This window comes from Erinaceus europaeus, chromosome 1, assembly GCF_950295315.1.
Source record: "Erinaceus europaeus chromosome 1, mEriEur2.1, whole genome shotgun sequence".
NCBI classification, from domain to species: Eukaryota; Metazoa; Chordata; class Mammalia; order Eulipotyphla; family Erinaceidae; genus Erinaceus; species Erinaceus europaeus.
In genome coordinates, this window is record NC_080162.1 from 177,193,435 (window position 1) to 177,200,050 (window position 6,616).

Sequence of the window (6,616 nt, forward strand, 5' to 3'; positions counted from 1 at the left end):
TCCCACAGATGAGGACCAGAGACTTGAACCCAAGATCCCTGTGCATGGTAATGTTCAACTGGGCACTCCACCACCTGCCCCACCCCACTCATTCTTTCATTTGTCAAATGTTAAGATGTTTTCAGATATAGAAAATGTTATGCAACATGACTTAAAAAATAGAGTTTTTGATTTGATGATTCCTCTCTAAGGAAATCTATCCAAAGGCCAAAACCAGAAAAAAAAAAGTATCAGAAGAGATCAAGGGATATCAATGTCCATAGCATCAGTATTTGCAAAAGCCAAGATGTGAAAACAATCCAAATATCCAAGACAGATACTAACTGATAAAGTGTAGTATGCACAATGGAACATTACTCAATATAAGTAATGATGAAATTTTCTCTTTTACTATACTTTGGATAGAACTTGAGGAATCATATCAAGTGAGGTAAGTCAAAAGGAAAAGGACAAGCACCAAATGATCATACCCACAGGTAGGAATTAAGAAGCCAAGAACATGAGGTTGAGTAGTAAGTCACCTGGTAGAATTCAGGCATTAGTGTGCACAAGGCAATTGGTGCAAGTCCCTGGTTCCACTGAAAGGGGGGAACTTTCAAAAGTAAATAAGCAATACTGCAGGTGCTCTCCTCTCTCTCTCTCTCTCAAAAAAAAAATCTATCCCGCCTATAGAGGGAAAACTTCACAAGTGGTGCCTCTCTGTCTCTCTCCCTATCTCCCCTCCCCTTTAAATTTCTATCCAATAATAAATAAAAATATTTTTAAAATGTTAAAGATAAAATGACCAGTGGAAATGGTAGACTTGTGTAGATACTGAACCCCAGATATAACTCTGGTGAGAAAAAAATAAACAAAGAAAGGGAAAACATAGGATGAAACTTACATAATTTTTGGTCTGTTGAAGCAGGCAGAGAGCGATTAAAAGAGGCTTGGAGACCCAATGCATGATTGTGGAGGAAAATGTCAGTTGGTGATTGGTGTACACACATCTATTATGGGAGATGAGAAACTGTACACATGTGACAACTATCTTGTGGTAAGTTATTTCTAATAATTTTTGCTAATAGAGTGATTAAAAAAGCATGTTGACCACAACAATGATAAATAACAAGGGCAGTAAAAGGGAAAATAAATAAATATTAAAATTTTTTTTAAAAAAAGCAAAAGCATGTTGGACTTTTCTAGGAATTAAAAAAAAAGATTTCGTTTCTGGTAAGTCTAATTATGGGAAGTTCCAAGTTAGTTAGCTCAACTATCACTTTTTTTTTTTTAGATTTATACATTTTTAAAATTTTATTGTTTATTTAATAATGATTAACAGTATTTTAGGATAACAGGAGTACAATTCTATATAATTCCCTCCACCAGAGTTCTGTATCCCATCCCCTCCATTGGAAGTTTCTCTGTTCTTTATCCCTCAGGGAGTATGGATACAAATTTTTATGGGGTAAAGAAGGTGGAAGGTCTGGCTTCTGTCATTATTTCTCCATTAAACATGGGCATTAACATGTCAATCAATACCACCAGCCCGTTTTTCTCTTTCATTAGTGGGACACGGTTCTGGAGAGGTGAGGTTTCAGGCCACATTGGTGAGGTTATCTGCCCAGGGAAGTCAGAATGGTATCATAGTAGTAACTGCAACTTGATGGCTAAAAGCCATAAGATATAAAACAGGAAAACTTGTTTAATGAACAGGAACCTAAAGGTAAGAATAGAGGAGTTGGAGGTAGGGGTTTTATTTGAGAAGAAGCTAGGAAGTCTATTTTGGGTATACTCCAAGGGGCCCATATCTTCAGTAATTTTTGCCTGAGCCTGATAGCTAAAATGCAGGTGGGCTAAAGTATTGTCTGGTAGATGGTTGTCAGAGTTGAGAATAGGACTGGAAAGCTGGAGAGTAGATGCCCGGCTAGCATCACCGAAGAGAGAGAAGAGACCAGGAACTTGTGGTGTAGCAGGAACACAAAGCTTTATTCATGTGGACGTTCCAGAGTTGGGTGTGAGCACAGCAGGTTTAGGCCATGTGGAGCTAGCAAAATGGCCACCTCCCGCTATGCTCACCAGCCCTTCTCCAGGTCAGGACGCAGAAGAGAAAGAGAGAGAGAGCAGAAGCAGAAGTGACTTTTATAGAATTCCAGAAGTGGCAAGTCAGGACAGAATTGGCTAGGAAAGGGTGTGGAGAAAACAAGGCACTCTGGGAAGGTAGAAAGCTTCTGTAGCAATGGTTGCTGGGATTTTAGCTGGCGGGAATGGGTGATACCCTGAGGGGATAATATGGTGGCAGAGGAGTCATTTTTAAAATAAGGCAGAAGACTGATATGTAAATAATAATACTCACATGAAAATATGGTGGTTTGTGGGTCCTGCCTAACTCAACCACATCTGTACAATATCCCAATAAGTAGAACCCAAATATGAGGAAAAAATATAAATACTATTAACTGTAAACCCCCATCGATTTGACCTATGGCCCATATCTATTCATATTTAGCATAGGCACTGGTGTAATCTCTGCACCCCTGTCAGTCTGAACTCACAGTTCCTGGTCACAGCCAGGAACACTAGACTGCACTCATTTCAGAACCAGTGCTCCTTGAGTGGCATAGTAGGTTGACCCAGCATCCCTAATTTTCACTTTTTATTAATGATGTATAGCATTTTTTGTTTCTTCTCACTATATCATTTCTGATTTTCTTCCTTGTTGACCTTTCCCCACAATCATACTTTTGAGAAACTACCAATACTCCATATATCATGCCCTCATATCATTACATGGTAACTACTTAAAATAAAAAATTCTCTTGGGGCCTGGCAGTGGTGCACCTGGTAGAATGTACACCTTACGATGCTGACTGAGCCAACTAGGAAAATCAGACTTTCTGAAAAACTATTCACTGTTACATAGACCAAAGTATTTACTATCTTTACACAGGCACATACTAATAAGAAGAATACATGGAAGGGCTGATCTATGTATCACTAGCTAGGGCAGTATATGATGATTTATGAGCGCTCTGGTCAATTTCATTAATGATAGCTCACCAAAAAGAAACACAAAGCAAAGGACAGAGGAGGTTAGTCCCAGCCCCCACCATGTAATCTTTATTATTATGAAATTTCAGACTATAACAGTAAATAGATAGTTTGAGAGTTATAGATAAAATGACTATAAATAACTCCAAAGAATTAACCTAATTTTTTTCTGAGACCATTTTGGTAAGCAAAGTGGGAAAAATTAACTCTTAATATGATCTCTAGTAGCTATGTCTGACAGAGAATAATGTCTCTGAGAGGACTGATAGAGAGTAAAAAGCCTTCTCTTTAGGGTGAAAACTATGAAACTTATCAGGAAGCACAGGCCCAACTTTTGATGCTTTGTCATAACAACTCTATCAGCCTGCCTGCTTAGTACTTTTCTTTTCTTACTATTTACATTTTAAAATCTTATTCATGTAAATAAAAAGTTCCTACATGTCCATAACGGCATTAAAGGAAAAAGACTGAAAAGATTTTAACCAACTTTACAGAGTGCCTTTATTATCATTTAATGAGAAAATTATGTAATGTGAAAAGTACATTAACTTTGGGGGTGGAATCAGGGTAATATCCAAATGTCAAGATAGTCACTTTGGGAGTATTTCTAACCTTACTCACAAAGAGTCTCAGAAATGGTTTCCTTGTGGATCCTCAAGCACAAGCCACCATGGTAGACAATTGTAGCAGTGAATGTGAAATGGAGAACTTCTCTAATGGAGACTTCTAAAAAGAGTGCTCCAGGGTGAAATTAACAGAAATATATTTAATTTAGTTAGATTTCACCTTTTTATTTAGGTGTGTTGAAGTAAGTTTTATAAGGAGAGTAAAAATTAGTGAAATATCTGATGGACCAGTCTGACTAGTCCAAAGAGATCCAACTTCAGTAATAAAGTAAATAAGAAATATTTGTTTATTGAGTCTCTGTTTTATTGTTTTATTAGGGAAATAATGATTTATAGAACTGTTTTCACATGAGTACAAATTATCACTTTTCCATGATAAGTGTTTGTGCAGTAATCCTACCCACCTTAGGTTCTTTTACACCATTGTCCATCTAACTCCCTCCGTCACCCCTCCTCCCAACTCATTTCCATTGCTTCAACAGACACATCTAGTTCAAAATTCCATTCTTGTTTCTTAAGTTCCATCTTGTATCCATTGTTCTCTGTCTGGATGATCTCACTTCACATATTTTCTTCAAGTTCCATCTACAATGAGACAAAGAAGATAATTTCATCATGTTTAGTAGGCGAATTATATTCTACTGTGTATATATACCACAACTTTTTTTTTAACTGAAAGCAAATACATTTAAAAGAAAAAAAAAGGGTAAGAAAATTTACAGAGAACTTTGAACAGAAGAAAGGTACTAAGACACAGAACAGACACAGGGGATGTAAGGAGCAAAGGAGGGCCAAGGTGGAGAGCTGGAATCACAGTTGCCTTCATTTCAAGGATGAAGAAGGCAGAGCCAAGCTGGGGTAGAGGTGGCACTACCCTAGGATGGGCAGTTTTCTCCTTTGACCCCAAGTCCCTATGACTTCACTCTAGGCACCCCTGACTACCAGTGAAGGTTCTGATGGCCTTGAGAGAGAGAAGAGGTTGGAAGAGGAACCACTGACTCCTAAGAAGAAGGTGCTTAAGTGCTTTTTGGAAATTGAAGGTTTTTCAAACTCCCCATCCTCTTTCAACTCCCTCTCCAATATCCTTGGGGTCTACAGGCAGCTCATGAGAAGGAGGGAGGGAGGGAAAGTAGCCTGAGGTCCTCTCCTCTCACCTATCACAGAACCCCACCCCACCCCCCAAAAAAAACCTTAAAAAAATAACATTCAGAGGTAAATGGATCATTGGTTGAACTGGGTCTAAAATAATGACATGGAGGAAGCAGCAGGAGAAATTAATAGGAATCAAAGGGTGGGGTGGCTGAGGGGTTCAGAGTCAATGCAGTCATTTACAAGGGACTGGAGGAGACAGTTTCTGCTCCCTATTCTATCTATAGAGCTTTCCCCAGAACTTTAACTCCCCCCCTTTCCTAAAACTGTCACCTCCTTTCTCTTCCAAATAATACGAAAGTCAGACTTTTTTAGTAGGCAGGGGAAGTTCTAATGTGGCTTTTTTTTTTAAATACCTCTACTTCCTTTTAAAGGGTGGAATACTTTTCCCCTCTATAAGAAAATGTGTTTAGGGGGCCAGTGGGTTAAGCACACATGGCATGAAGTAAAAGGACCTGCGTAAGTATCCTGGTTGAACTCCCCCGACTCCCCACCTGCAGGGGGGTCACTTCACGATCAGTGAAGCAGGTCTGCAGGTGTCTGTCTTTCTCTCCTCCTCTTTGTCTTTCCCTCCTTTGTCCATTTCTCTCTGACCTAACCAACAACAGCAATAAAATGACAACAATAATAATAATGACAACAACAAGGGAAACAACGGGGGTGGCAACCAAATGGGAAAAATGGCCTCCAGGAACAGTGGATTGGTAGTGCAGGTACCAAGCCCCAGCAATAACCCTGGAGGCAAAAAAAAAATTTTAAGAGGAAATATACTTTGAAGTGGTTATGTAGGATCTTGTATGAATATCTCCCCCCAGCCATTTCTCTGAGGCAGTAGCCCCTTCCAACCTCTTTTCCAGACATTAGAAATTTATAAAAATAAAAATAGCTGAGTAGTATTCCACTGATACCACAACTTTTTAACCATTCATTGTTGTTGAACTTTCAGCTGATTTGATGTTTGGACTATTAGAAATAGTACTGCTATGGACATAAATCTCTTTGAATAGGTGCTTTTGTCTTCTTTGGATAGATGCCTTGGAGAGGTATTGCCTCCTCATACGGTTGCTCCATGTCTAGTGTTCTGCGGTATCTTCAGGTTGTTTTTCACAGGGTTTGAACAAATTTACATTTTCACCAGTGTAGAAATGTAATAAAAGATCTTATCCTTTCTTCTTTTATTATTATTATTTTAAATTCTTTTTATTTATTTATTATTGGGACAGAGAAATTGAGAGACAGAGAGAAATTGAGAAGGGAGGGGTAGATAGTAAAAGGAAGAGACAGAAAGATACCTGCAGCCCTGCTTCACCACATGTGAAGCTTTCTCCTTACAGGTAGGGACTAGGGCCTTGAACCTGGGTCTGTGTGCACTTAATGAGGTGCATAACCACCTGGCCCCCTAACAGTTCAGAAGTGTACTTTTTTCTTTGCATCCTTGCCAGCATGTGTTACAGCTGTACTTTCTCATATATTGCATTCTCACAGAAGTAAAGTCAAACCCTAGCCTTGTCTTTATTTGTATTTCTGAAATAATCAGTGATTTGCAGTATTTCTTCATATGTATGTTGGCCATATGGATACCCTCTTTGGTGAATGGTCTGTACATGCTATCTCCCCACTTTTCAATTTTTTTCAGAGTTTAGTGAATTCTTCTTACATTTTGGTTATTAGCTCTTTGACTAACATGTGGCATGTGAAAGCATTCACCTGTTCAGTAGGACATGTTTGTCTTTTGGTGATGCAGTTTGGTGTAGTTCCATTGGTTTATTTATTTTTTTTTATTGGTGTTTGATTTGATTCTTAAAATATTT